The 14,033-nt window shown below is 63.1% G+C and overlaps 2 non-coding genes across 2 annotated transcripts; both read right to left on the bottom strand.

The window, feature by feature from the left end:
• Nucleotides 1-4,432: 4,432 nt before the first annotated feature.
• Nucleotides 4,433-4,551, bottom strand: LOC131861873 (5S ribosomal RNA). Its single transcript, XR_009360903.1, has one exon. It is a non-coding gene; the product is annotated as a 5S ribosomal RNA (ribosomal RNA).
• Nucleotides 4,552-12,356: 7,805 nt separating this feature from the next.
• Nucleotides 12,357-12,475, bottom strand: LOC131861872 (5S ribosomal RNA). Its single transcript, XR_009360902.1, has one exon. It is a non-coding gene; the product is annotated as a 5S ribosomal RNA (ribosomal RNA).
• Nucleotides 12,476-14,033: the final 1,558 nt, after the last annotated feature.

Genomic DNA, 14,033 nt, shown 5'->3' with positions numbered 1-14,033 from the left:
ATTTCTGGGTAGGGGCTTCGGGTGCGCATTACATTTTTGCCCAAGCGTCCAGTGGGGTTTCTGGTGCGCTCCGAAGTGGGGTTATTGGAGCGCATCAAAGGTGCGCAATGCTGGTGCGAACCCGGGAGCGCTCCGATGTGTGCTCCAAGGTGCGGCGTGCACGAAGTCCGAGCCCGGTTTGCCCCGGGTGCGCACCTCGCGTGCACCTTCGCCGGGGTGAGCACCTTGGTGTGCAGACCTTGGTTGGGTTGCGCGCCCTGGTGCGCACCAAGGAGCGCTCTGAAGTGTGCTCCAAGGTGCGGCGTGCACGAAGTCGGAGCCCGGTTTGCCCCGGGTGTGCACCTCGGGTGCGCACCTCGCGTGCACCTTCGCTGCGGTGGGCACCTTGGCTGGGTTGCGCGCCTTGGTGGGCACCATGCAGTGCACGAAGTCGGAGCCCGGATTGCCCCGGGCGCGCACCTCCGCCAGGGTGGGCACCTTGGTGCGCACAACTTGCCTGGGCTGCGCACCAGGAAGGGCTCAAGATGGCACCCGCGTTCCGTTTTTTTCACTATCTTTCAGAACGGAAATTTTAAAATCTCGTTTTTTTTTGCCTTTTCTGGAAATTAGTGAAGGCAGCGCATCAAAGGTGCGCAACGCTGGTGCGAACCTGGGAGCGCTCCGATGTGTGCTCCAAGGTGCGGCGTGCACGAAGTCGGACCCCGGTTTGCCCCGGGTGCGCACCTCGTGTGCACCTTGGTGCGCACACCTTGGCTGGGTTGCGCGCCCTGGTGGGCACCATGGTGCGCACCAAGGAGCGCTCCGAAGTGTGCTCCAAGGTGCGGCGTGCACGAAGTCGGAGCCCGGTTTGCCCCGGGTGCGCACCTCGCGTGCACCTTCGCCGCGGTGGGCACCATGGCGTGCACGAAGTCGGAGCCCGGTTTGCCCCGGGTGCGCACCTCGCGTGCACCTTCGCCGGGGTGGGCACCTTGGTGTGCAGACCTTGGCTGGGTTGCGCGCCCTGGTGGGCACCATGGTGCGCACCAAGGAGCGCTCCGAAGTGTGCTCCAAGGTGCGGCCTGCACGAAGTCGGAGCCCGGTTTGCCCCGGGTGTGCACCTCGGGTGGGCACCTTGGTGCGCATGCCTTGCCTGGGCTGCGCACCAGGGCGGGCTCAAGATGGCACCCGCGTTCCTTTTTTTTCACTATCTTTCAAAACGGAAATTTTAAAATCTCATTTTTTTTTGCCTTTTTCTGGAAATTAGTGAAGGCAGCGCATCAAAGGTGCGCACCTCGCTGCCCACCACGGTGCGCAACGCCGGTGGGCACCCGGGAGTGCTTCGAAGTGTGCTCCAAGGTGCTGCGTGCACGTTGTCGGAGCCCGGTTTGCCCCGGGTGCGCACCTCGCGTGCACCTTCGTCGGGGTGGGCACCTTGGCTGGGTTTGCCCCGGCTGCGCTCCGAAGCGGGGTTATTGGAGCGCCGCCTCTTTTTTTGTCGGAGCGTTTGGTGGGGTTTCTCGCATTGGCTCTTCCGAGGCCCGGTTGCCACCCTGGCGCGCACGAAGTCGGAAGTAGGGTTAATTGCCCGGGTGCGCACCTTTGCCAGGGTGGGCACCTTACCTGGGCTGCGCACCAGGGCGGGCTCAAGATGGCACGCGCGTTCCGTTTTTTTCACTATCTTTCAAAACGGAAATTTTAAAATCTCCTTTTTTTTTTGCCTTTTCTGGAAATTAGTGAAGGCAGCGCATCAAAGGTGCGCACCTCGCTGCCCACCTTGGTGTGCTCTGAGGTGCGCACCCGGGAGCGCTACGAAGTGTGCTCCAAGGTGCGGCGTGCACGTTGTCGGAGCCCGGTTTGCCCCGGGTGCGCACCTCGCCTGCACCTTGGCCGGGGTGGGCACCTTGGCTGGGTTTGCCCAGGGTGCGCTCCGAAGCGGGGTTACTGGAGCGCCCCCTCTTTTTTTGTCAGAGCGTTTGGTGGGGTTTCTCGCATTGGCTCTTCCCAGGCCCGGTTGTTGGGTGCGCTCCCACCCTGGCGCGCGCGAAGTTGGAAGTTGGGTTAATTGCCCGGGCGCGCACCTTCGCCAGGGTGGGCACCTTGGTGCGCACACCTTGGCTGGGCTGCGCACCAGGGCGGGCTCAAGATGGCACCAGCATTCCCTTTTTCTCACTATCTTTCAAAACGGAAATTTTAAAATCTCGTTTTTTTTTTGCCTTTTATGGAAATTAGTGAAGGCATCGCATCAAAGGTGCGCACCTCGCTGCCCACCTTGGTGTGCTCCGAGGTGCCCACCACGGTGCGCAACGCCGGTGCGAACCCGGGAGCGCCCCGATGTGTGCTCCAAGGTGCGGCGTGCACGAAGTCGGACCCCGGTTTGCCCCGGGTGCGCACCTCGCGTGCACCTTGGTGCGCACACCTTGGCTGGGTTGCGCGGCCTGGTGGGCACCATGGTGCGCACCAAGGAGCGCTCCGAAGTGTGCTCCAAGGTGCGGCGTGCACGAAGTCGGAGCCCGGTTTGCCCCGGGTACGCACCTCGCGTGCACCTTCGCCGGGGTGGGCACCTCGGCTGGGTTGCGCGCCCTGGTGCGCACCAAGGAGCGCTCCGAAGTGTGCTCCAAGGTGCGGCGTGCACGAAGTCGGAGCCCGGTTTGCCCCGGGTGCGCACCTTCGCCGCGGTGCGCACCATGGCGTGCACGAAGTCGGAGCCCGGTTTGCCCCGGGTGCGCACCTCGCGTGCACCTTCGGCGGGGTTGCGCGCCCTGGTGGGCACCATGGTGCGCACCAAGGAGCGCTCCGAAGTGTGCTCCAAGGTGCGGCGTGCACGAAGTCGGAGCCCGGTTTGCCCCGGGTGCGCACCTCGCGTGCACCTTCGGCGGGGTTGCGCGCCCTGGTGGGCACCATGGTGCGCACCAAGGAGCGCTCCGAAGTGTGCTCCAAGGTGCGGCGTGCACGAAGTCGGAGCCCGGTTTGCCCCGGGTGCGCACCTCGCGTGCACCTTCGCCGCGGTGGGCACCATGGCGTGCACGAAGTCGGAGCCCGGTTTGCCCCGGGTGCGCACCTCGCGTGCACCTTCGTCGGGGTGGGCACCTCGGCTGGGTTGCGCGCCCTGGTGCGCACCAAGGAGCGCTCCGAAGTGTGCTCCAAGGTGCGGCGTGCACGAAGTCGGAGCCCGGTTTGCCCCGGGTGCGCACCTCGCGTGCACCTTCGCCAGGGTGGGCACCTCGGTGCGCACACCTTCTCAATGTTTTCTTGCCTTTTCTGGAAATTGGTGAAGGCAGCGCATCAAAGGTGCGCACCTCGGTGTGCTCCGAGGTGCGAACCCGAGAGCGCTCCGAGGTGCCCACGAAGTCGAAAGTCGGGTTAATTGCATTGTTTTCCCCGGGTGCGCTCCGAGGTGCGCAACATCGGCGCGCACCAAGGAGGGCTCCGAAGTGTGCTCCAAGGTGCGCACGATGGCGTGCACCTCTGGTGCGCACGATTCGGAGCTCGGTTTGACCGGGGTGCGCACACCTTGGCTGGGTTGCGCACCTTTTGTGCGCTCCAAGGTGCGCACGAAGTCGGAGCTCGGTTTGCCCCGGGTGCGCACCTTCGCCAGGGTGCGCACCTTGATGCGCACGCCTTGGCTGGGCTGCGCACCTTGGTGGGCGCCATGGTGCGCACCTTTCGTGCGCTCCAAGGTGCGCACGAAGTCGGAGCTCGGTTTGCCCCGGGTGCGCACCTTGGTGGGCGCCATGGTGCACTCCGAGGTGCCCAAGATTGGTGCGCACCAAGGAGCGCTCCGAAGTGCGCTCCAAGGTGCGCGCGAAGTCGAAAGTTGGGTTAATTGTCCGGTTTGCCTCGGGTGCGCACCTTGCGTGCACCTTCGCCAGGGTGGGCGCCTTGGTGCGCACACCTTGGCTGGGCTGCGCACACCTTGGCACCCGCGTTTCCTTCATTTTAAATTTTTTTTTTTTACAATCTCTCAAGTGGGAAATTCTATAATCTCAACTTTTTTTGCCTTTTCAGGAAACTTTTGAATGGAGCGCATCATTGGTGCGCTCCGAAGTGTGCTCCAAAGCTCTCTCCAGCTGCGTGCACCTGCCCCGGCCGCGCACCCGGCCCCGCCCAGCTTCGCTCACCTGTCCCGGGCGTCTGGTGCGGAACCTTAGAGTAAGAAACATCACCGTGCACCTTGGCCAACGTGCGCGACTCGACCGAGCGCGCACTGGCCGAGGTGCACACCGATTTCACCTGGGTGCGCGCGCAGCACCTCGGGCGCACCGGGGTGCGCGCACAACGCCCGGGTTGCACCGTGGCCTGTGTGCTCGGGGCGCCTCGGGTGCGCGCTCGGTGTCGCCCCCGCGCGCGCGGTAGTGCGGGCAGCGCACCCCGGCCCGGCCCGGCCCCGACGAGAACGCAAACGGGCAAAAGGTTTATTCAAATAGCATTGCGACGCCCGGCGAAAAACTAAAAAAGGGTGCAACACCGGGACTTCCCGGGAGGTCACCCATCCCAGTACTACTCCGGCCCAAGCGCGCTTAACTGCGGAGTTCTGATGGGATCCGGTGCACTAACGCTGGTATGATCGCACCCGTTATGAGCTTGTCGCAGTGTGTACTTAGCAAACCGCGACCCACGTGCGAATCCACCCCGGCCACCCACCCCCGTCGAGGTGCACACCCTCCCTCGCGAAGTGCGCCCCGTTCGCCAAGTGTGAGCCCTGCCCGGGTGCGCGCACCTTGCTAGGGCGTCGGGTGTGCACCCGGCCCGGCCTACGTGCGTGCACCTGGAGGGGGCGTCGTGTGCGTGCAGTGTCCCGTCTGCAACGCGGTGCCCACACACCACCTCGGGCGCAACGACCTGCGCTCACATGTGGGCCGAGTGCACCTTGGTGCATGTTCGGGGCGCCTCGGGTGCACGCTCGATCTTGCCCCGGTGCACCAAGGCGCTCGGTTTGCCCCGGGTGCGCACTTGGTGCAAGGTGGGCACCCAAAATAGGGATCAAGCACCAAAACACAAGTTTCGGGATGCAAAATGGGACCCAAGGACCACAAATGCGTTCCAAGACCCATGATGGGTCCACGAGAACAAAAATGTGTTCCGAGACTTAATAAACAAATATTGGGTTTTAGGAGAAGAAACATGCTCTGATGCCCAAAACGAGAATCGACCCCGAAAAGGCCACAGGCCAAAAGTGGGATGCGAGACAAAAAAAAATGGGACCCGAGGACCAAAATTGGGTTCCCAGGTCGAAGACAGGGCAACCGGACAAGAAACGACCTCTAAGGCTCGAAATGAGTCCCGACGACTAAAACTTGACAAGAAGCACCCATCAGGCACCCAACTCGACACCCATGGGATGCCGACCCACCCGGGCTTCCACCTAGCACACCTTGGCACCCACCCACCCTCGCACCCAACCTCGCACCCAACTTAGCACCTTTGAACCCACATTGGCACTCACCCTGACCCTGGCACCTTGGAACCCACATTGGCACTCACCTTGACCCTGGCACCCACCTTTGCACTCACCTTGGGACCCACCCTGGCTCCCACCTCGGCACCCACCCAGACACCCACCTTGGTTCCTTGGCACCCACCTTGGATCCTTGGCACCCACCCCGACACCCACCTTGGCACGCAACTTGGCTACTTGCCACCCACCTTGGCTCCTTGACGCCCACCCCGACAACCACCCCGTGACCTACCCTGGCTAGGGTTGGTGCACACCCACCCTGGTGCCCACCTTGGCACCCACCCTATGACCCACCTTGGCACGCACCTTAGTACCCACCCCGTTACCCACCCTAGGACCCACCCCGTGACCCACCTTGGCCAGGGTGGGTGCCTTGGTGCGCACAACTTGCCTGGGCTGCACACCAGGGCGGGCTCAAGATGGCACCCGCGTTCCGTTTTTTTCACTATCTTTCAAAACGGAAATTTTAAAATCTCATTTTTTTCTTTTTTTTGCCTTTTCTGGAAATTAGTGAAGGCAGCGCATCAAAGGTGCGCAATGCTGGTGCGAACCCGGGAGCGCTCCGATGTGTGCTCCAAGGTGCGGCGTGCACGAAGTCCGAGCCCGGTTTGCCCCGGGTGCGCACCTCGCGTGCACCTTCGCCGGGGTGAGCACCTTGGCTGGGTTGCGCGCCCTGGTGCGTACCAAGGAGCGCTCTGAAGTGTGCTCCAAGGTGCGGCGTGCACGAAGTCGGAGCCCGGTTTGCCCCGGGTGTGCACCTCGGGTGCGCACCTCGCGTGCACCTTCGCTGCGGTGGGCACCTTGGCTGGGTTGCGCGCCTTGGTGGGCACCATGCAGTGCACGAAGTCGGAGCCCGGTTTGCCCCGGGCGCGCACCTCCGCCAGGGTGGGCACCTTGGTGCGCACAACTTGCCTGGGCTGCGCATCAGGAAGGGCTCAAGATGGCACCCGCGTTCCGTTTTTTTCACTATCTTTCAGAACGGAAATTTTAAAATATCGTTTTTTTTTGCCTTTTCTGGAAATTAGTGAAGGCAGCGCATCAAAGGTGCGCAACGCTGGTGCGAACCTGGGAGCGCTCCGATGTGTGCTCCAAGGTGCGGCGTGCACGAAGTCGGAGCCCGGTTTGCCTCGGGTGCGCCCTGGTGGGCACCATGGTGCGCACCAAGGAGCGCTCCGAAGTGTGCTCCAAGGTGCGGCCTGCACGAAGTCGGAGCCCGGTTTGCCCCGGGTGTGCACCTCGGGTGGGCACCTTGGTGCGCATGCCTTGCCTGGGCTGCGCACCAGGGCGGGCTCAAGATGGCACCCGCGTTCCTTTTTTTTCACTATCTTTCAAAACGGAAATTTTAAAATCTCATTTTTTTTTGCCTTTTTCTGGAAATTAGTGAAGGCAGCGCATCAAAGGTGCGCACCTCGCTGCCCACCACGGTGCGCAACGCCGGTGGGCACCCGGGAGTGCTTCGAAGTGTGCTCCAAGGTGCTGCGTGCACGTTGTCGGAGCCCGGTTTGCCCCGGGTGCGCACCTCGCGTGCACCTTCGTCGGGGTGGGCACCTTGGCTTGGTTTGCCCCGGCTGCGCTCCGAAGCGGGGTTATTGGAGCGCCGCCTCTTTTTTTGTCGGAGCGTTTGGTGGGGTTTCTCGCATTGGCTCTTCCGAGGCCCGGTTGCCACCCTGGCGCGCACGAAGTCGGAAGTAGGGTTAATTGCCCGGGTGCGCACCTTTGCCAGGGTGGCACCTTACCTGGGCTGCGCACCAGGGCGGGCTCAAGATGGCACGCGCGTTCCGTTTTTTTCACTATCTTTCAAAACGGAAATTTTAAAATCTCCTTTTTTTTTTGCCTTTTCTGGAAATTAGTGAAGGCAGCGCATCAAAGGTGCGCACCTCGCTGCCCACCTTGGTGTGCTCTGAGGTGCGCACCCGGGAGCGCTACGAAGTGTGCTCCAAGGTGCGGCGTGCACGTTGTCGGAGCCCGGTTTGCCCCGGGTGCGCACCTCGCCTGCACCTTGGCCGGGGTGGGCACCTTGGCTGGGTTTGCCCAGGGTGCGCTCCGAAGCGGGGTTACTGGAGCGCCCCCTCTTTTTTTGTCAGAGAGTTTGGTGGGGTTTCTCGCATTGGCTCTTCCCAGGCCCGGTTGTTGGGTGCGCTCCCACCCTGGCGCGCGCGAAGTTGGAAGTTGGGTTAATTGCCCGGGCGCGCACCTTCGCCAGGGTGGGCACCTTGGTGCGCAAACCTTGGCTGGGCTGCGCACCAGGGCGGGCTCAAGATGGCACCAGCATTCCCTTTTTCTCACTATCTTTCAAAACGGAAATTTTAAAATCTCGTTTTTTTTTTGCCTTTTATGGAAATTAGTGAAGGCATCGCATCAAAGGTGCGCACCTCGCTGCCCACCTTGGTGTGCTCCGAGGTGCCCACCACGGTGCGCAACGCCGGTGCGAACCCGGGAGCACCCCGATGTGTGCTCCAAGGTGCGGCGTGCACGAAGTCGGACCCCGGTTTGCCCCAGGTGCGCACCTCGCGTGCACCTTGGTGCGCACACCTTGGCTGGGTTGCGCGGCCTGGTGGGCACCATGGTGCGCACCAAGGAGCGCTCCGAAGTGTGCTCCAAGGTGCGGCGTGCACGAAGTCGGAGCCCGGTTTGCCCCGGGTGCGCACCTTCGCCGCGGTGGGCACCATGGCGTGCACGAAGTCGGAGCCCGGTTTGCCCCGGGTGCGCACCTCGCGTGCACCTTCGCCGGGGTGGGCACCTCGGCTGGGTTGCGCGCCCTGGTGCGCACCAAGGAGCGCTCTGAAGTGTGCTCCAAGGTGCGGCGTGCACGAAGTCGGAGCCCGGTTTGCCCCGGGTGTGCACCTCGCGTGCACCTTCGCTGCGGTGGGCACCTTGGCTGGGTTGCGCGCCTTGGTGGGCACCATGCAGTGCACGAAGTCGGAGCCCGGTTTGCCCCGGGCGCGCACCTCCGCCAGGGTGGGCACCTTGGTGCGCACAACTTGCCTGGGCTGCGCACCAGGAAGGGCTCAAGATGGCACCCGCGTTCCGTTTTTTTCACTATCTTTCAGAACGGAAATTTTAAAATATCGTTTTTTTTTGCCTTTTCTGGAAATTAGTGAAGGCAGCGCATCAAAGGTGCGCAACGCTGGTGCGAACCTGGGAGCGCTCCGATGTGTGCTCCAAGGTGCGGCGTGCACGAAGTCGGACCCCGGTTTGCCCCGGGTGCGCACCTCGCGTGCACCTTGGTGCGCACACCTTGGCTGGGTTGCGCGCCCTGGTGGGCACCATGGTGCGCACCAAGGAGCGCTCCGAAGTGTGCTCCAAGGTGCGGCGTGCACGAAGTCGGAGCCCGGTTTGCCCCGGGTGCGCACCTCGCGTGCACCTTCGCCGCGGTGGGCACCATGGCGTGCACGAAGTCGGAGCCCGGTTTGCCCCGGGTGCGCACCTCGCGTGCACCTTCGCCGGGGTGGGCACCTTAGTGTGCAGACCTTGGCTGGGTTGCGCGCCCTGGTGGGCACCATGGTGCGCACCAAGGAGCGCTCCGAAGTGTGCTCCAAGGTGCGGCCTGCACGAAGTCGGAGCCCGGTTTGCCCCGGGTGTGCACCTCGGGTGGGCACCTTGGTGCGCATGCCTTGCCTGGGCTGCGCACCAGGGCGGGCTCAAGATGGCACCCGCGTTCCTTTTTTTTCACTATCTTTCAAAACGGAAATTTTAAAATCTCATTTTTTTTTGCCTTTTTCTGGAAATTAGTGAAGGCAGCGCATCAAAGGTGCGCACCTCGCTGCCCACCACGGTGCGCAACGCCGGTGGGCACCCGGGAGTGCTTCGAAGTGTGCTCCAAGGTGCTGCGTGCACGTTGTCGGAGCCCGGTTTGCCCCGGGTGCGCACCTCGCGTGCACCTTCGTCGGGGTGGGCACCTTGGCTGGGTTTGCCCCGGCTGCGCTCCGAAGCGGGGTTATTGGAGCGCCGCCTCTTTTTTTGTCGGAGCGTTTGGTGGGGTTTCTCGCATTGGCTCTTCCGAGGCCCGGTTGCCACCCTGGCGCGCACGAAGTCGGAAGTAGGGTTAATTGCCCGGGTGCGCACCTTTGCCAGGGTGGGCACCTTACCTGGGCTGCGCACCAGGGCGGGCTCAAGATGGCACGCGCGTTCCGTTTTTTTCACTATCTTTCAAAACGGAAATTTTAAAATCTCCTTTTTTTTTTGCCTTTTCTGGAAATTAGTGAAGGCAGCGCATCAAAGGTGCGCACCTCGCTGCCCACCTTGGTGTGCTCTGAGGTGCGCACCCGGGAGCGCTACGAAGTGTGCTCCAAGGTGCGGCGTGCACGTTGTCGGAGCCCGGTTTGCCCCGGGTGCGCACCTCGCCTGCACCTTGGCCGGGGTGGGCACCTTGGCTGGGTTTGCCCAGGGTGCGCTCCGAAGCGGGGTTACTGGAGCGCCCCCTCTTTTTTTGTCAGAGCGTTTGGTGGGGTTTCTCGCATTGGCTCTTCCCAGGCCCGGTTGTTGGGTGCGCTCCCACCCTGGCGCGCGCGAAGTTGGAAGTTGGGTTAATTGCCCGGGCGCGCACCTTCGCCAGGGTGGGCACCTTGGTGCGCACACCTTGGCTGGGCTGCGCACCAGGGCGGGCTCAAGATGGCACCAGCATTCCCTTTTTCTCACTATCTTTCAAAACGGAAATTTTAAAATCTCGTTTTTTTTTTGCCTTTTATGGAAATTAGTGAAGGCATCGCATCAAAGGTGCGCACCTCGCTGCCCACCTTGGTGTGCTCCGAGGTGCCCACCACGGTGCGCAACGCCGGTGCGAACCCGGGAGCGCCCCGATGTGTGCTCCAAGGTGCGGCGTGCACGAAGTCGGACCCCGGTTTGCCCCGGGTGCGCACCTCGCGTGCACCTTGGTGCGCACACCTTGGCTGGGTTGCGCGGCCTGGTGGGCACCATGGTGCGCACCAAGGAGCGCTCCGAAGTGTGCTCCAAGGTGCGGCGTGCACGAAGTCGGAGCCCGGTTTGCCCCGGGTACGCACCTCGCGTGCACCTTCGCCGGGGTGGGCACCTCGGCTGGGTTGCGCGCCCTGGTGCGCACCAAGGAGCGCTCCGAAGTGTGCTCCAAGGTGCGGCGTGCACGAAGTCGGAGCCCGGTTTGCCCCGGGTGCGCACCTTCGCCGCGGTGCGCACCATGGCGTGCACGAAGTCGGAGCCCGGTTTGCCCCGGGTGCGCACCTCGCGTGCACCTTCGGCGGGGTTGCGCGCCCTGGTGGGCACCATGGTGCGCACCAAGGAGCGCTCCGAAGTGTGCTCCAAGGTGCGGCGTGCACGAAGTCGGAGCCCGGTTTGCCCCGGGTGCGCACCTCGCGTGCACCTTCGGCGGGGTTGCGCGCCCTGGTGGGCACCATGGTGCGCACCAAGGAGCGCTCCGAAGTGTGCTCCAAGGTGCGGCGTGCACGAAGTCGGAGCCCGGTTTGCCCCGGGTGCGCACCTCGCGTGCACCTTCGCCGCGGTGGGCACCATGGCGTGCACGAAGTCGGAGCCCGGTTTGCCCCGGGTGCGCACCTCGCGTGCACCTTCGCCGGGGTGGGCACCTCGGCTGGGTTGCGCGCCCTGGTGCGCACCAAGGAGCGCTCCGAAGTGTGCTCCAAGGTGCGGCGTGCACGAAGTCGGAGCCCGGTTTGCCCCGGGTGCGCACCTCGCGTGCACCTTCGCCAGGGTGGGCACCTCGGTGCGCACACCTTCTCAATGTTTTCTTGCCTTTTCTGGAAATTGGTGAAGGCAGCGCATCAAAGGTGCGCACCTCGGTGTGCTCCGAGGTGCGAACCCGAGAGCGCTCCGAGGTGCCCACGAAGTCGAAAGTCGGGTTAATTGCATTGTTTTCCCCGGGTGCGCTCCGAGGTGCGCAACATCGGCGCGCACCAAGGAGGGCTCCGAAGTGTGCTCCAAGGTGCGCACGATGGCGTGCACCTCTGGTGCGCACGATTCGGAGCTCGGTTTGACCGGGGTGCGCACACCTTGGCTGGGTTGCGCACCTTTTGTGCGCTCCAAGGTGCGCACGAAGTCGGAGCTCGGTTTGCCCCGGGTGCGCACCTTCGCCAGGGTGCGCACCTTGATGCGCACGCCTTGGCTGGGCTGCGCACCTTGGTGGGCGCCATGGTGCGCACCTTTCGTGCGCTCCAAGGTGCGCACGAAGTCGGAGCTCGGTTTGCCCCGGGTGCGCACCTTGGTGGGCGCCATGGTGCACTCCGAGGTGCCCAAGATTGGTGCGCACCAAGGAGCGCTCCGAAGTGCGCTCCAAGGTGCGCGCGAAGTCGAAAGTTGGGTTAATTGTCCGGTTTGCCTCGGGTGCGCACCTTGCGTGCACCTTCGCCAGGGTGGGCGCCTTGGTGCGCACACCTTGGCTGGGCTGCGCACACCTTGGCACCCGCGTTTCCTTCATTTTAAATTTTTTTTTTTTACAATCTCTCAAGTGGGAAATTCTATAATCTCAACTTTTTTTGCCTTTTCAGGAAACTTTTGAATGGAGCGCATCATTGGTGCGCTCCGAAGTGTGCTCCAAAGCTCTCTCCAGCTGCGTGCACCTGCCCCGGCCGCGCACCCGGCCCCGCCCAGCTTCGCTCACCTGTCCCGGGCGTCTGGTGCGGAACCTTAGAGTAAGAAACATCACCGTGCACCTTGGCCAACGTGCGCGACTCGACCGAGCGCGCACTGGCCGAGGTGCACACCGATTTCACCTGGGTGCGCGCGCAGCACCTCGGGCGCACCGGGGTGCGCGCACAACGCCCGGGTTGCACCGTGGCCTGTGTGCTCGGGGCGCCTCGGGTGCGCGCTCGGTGTCGCCCCCCGCGCGCGCGGTAGTGCGGGCAGCGCACCCCGGCCCGGCCCGGCCCCGACGAGAACGCAAACGGGCAAAAGGTTTATTCAAATAGCATTGCGACGCCCGGCGAAAAACTAAAAAAGGGTGCAACACCGGGACTTCCCGGGAGGTCACCCATCCCAGTACTACTCCGGCCCAAGCGCGCTTAACTGCGGAGTTCTGATGGGATCCGGTGCACTAACGCTGGTATGATCGCACCCGTTATGAGCTTGTCGCAGTGTGTACTTAGCAAACCGCGACCCACGTGCGAATCCACCCCGGCCACCCACCCCCGTCGAGGTGCACACCCTCCCTCGCGAAGTGCGCCCCGTTCGCCAAGTGTGAGCCCTGCCCGGGTGCGCGCACCTTGCTAGGGCGTCGGGTGTGCACCCGGCCCGGCCTACGTGCGTGCACCTGGAGGGGGCGTCGTGTGCGTGCAGTGTCCCGTCTGCAACGCGGTGCCCACACACCACCTCGGGCGCAACGACCTGCGCTCACATGTGGGCCGAGTGCACCTTGGTGCATGTTCGGGGCGCCTCGGGTGCACGCTCGATCTTGCCCCGGTGCACCAAGGCGCTCGGTTTGCCCCGGGTGCGCACTTGGTGCAAGGTGGGCACCCAAAATAGGGATCAAGCACCAAAACACAAGTTTCGGGATGCAAAATGGGACCCAAGGACCACAAATGCGTTCCAAGACCCATGATGGGTCCACGAGAACAAAAATGTGTTCCGAGACTTAATAAACAAATATTGGGTTTTAGGAGAAGAAACATGCTCTGATGCCCAAAACGAGAATCGACCCCGAAAAGGCCACAGGCCAAAAGTGGGATGCGAGACAAAAAAAAATGGGACCCGAGGACCAAAATTGGGTTCCCAGGTCGAAGACAGGGCAACCGGACAAGAAACGACCTCTAAGGCTCGAAATGAGTCCCGACGACTAAAACTTGACAAGAAGCACCCATCAGGCACCCAACTCGACACCCATGGGATGCCGACCCACCCGGGCTTCCACCTAGCACACCTTGGCACCCACCCACCCTCGCACCCAACCTCGCACCCAACTTAGCACCTTTGAACCCACATTGGCACTCACCCTGACCCTGGCACCTTGGAACCCACATTGGCACTCACCTTGACCCTGGCACCCACCTTTGCACTCACCTTGGGACCCACCCTGGCTCCCACCTCGGCACCCACCCAGACACCCACCTTGGTTCCTTGGCACCCACCTTGGATCCTTGGCACCCACCCCGACACCCACCTTGGCACGCAACTTGGCTACTTGCCACCCACCTTGGCTCCTTGACGCCCACCCCGACAACCACCCCGTGACCTACCCTGGCTAGGGTTGGTGCACACCCACCCTGGTGCCCACCTTGGCACCCACCCTATGACCCACCTTGGCACGCACCTTAGTACCCACCCCGTTACCCACCCTAGGACCCACCCCGTGACCCACCTTGGCCAGGGTGGGTGCACCCACCCTGGTGCCCACCTTGGCACCCACCCATCCTAGCACCCAGCCTGTGACCGGGCTTGGAACCCAACCTTGCACCCGCACCCGTCTTGGCCAGTGTGGGTGCGCACCCATCCTGGCACCCACGTTGTGACACACCCTTTAACCCACGCACCCTAGCACCCACGTTGGCACCCACCTTGGAACCCAACCTAGCAACTTGGCACCCACCCCGTGACCCACCTTGGCATCCACCATAGCAGTCGCCGACTTGGCACCCACCTCGGCACCCACCTTGACACTTGTGGACCCACCTTGCCACTC

Source organism: Cryptomeria japonica, unplaced genomic scaffold (genome assembly GCF_030272615.1).
Source record: "Cryptomeria japonica unplaced genomic scaffold, Sugi_1.0 HiC_scaffold_33, whole genome shotgun sequence".
In the NCBI taxonomy this organism is placed as follows: domain Eukaryota; kingdom Viridiplantae; phylum Streptophyta; class Pinopsida; order Cupressales; family Cupressaceae; genus Cryptomeria; species Cryptomeria japonica.
This window is presented reverse-complemented; position numbering and strand designations above follow the sequence as displayed.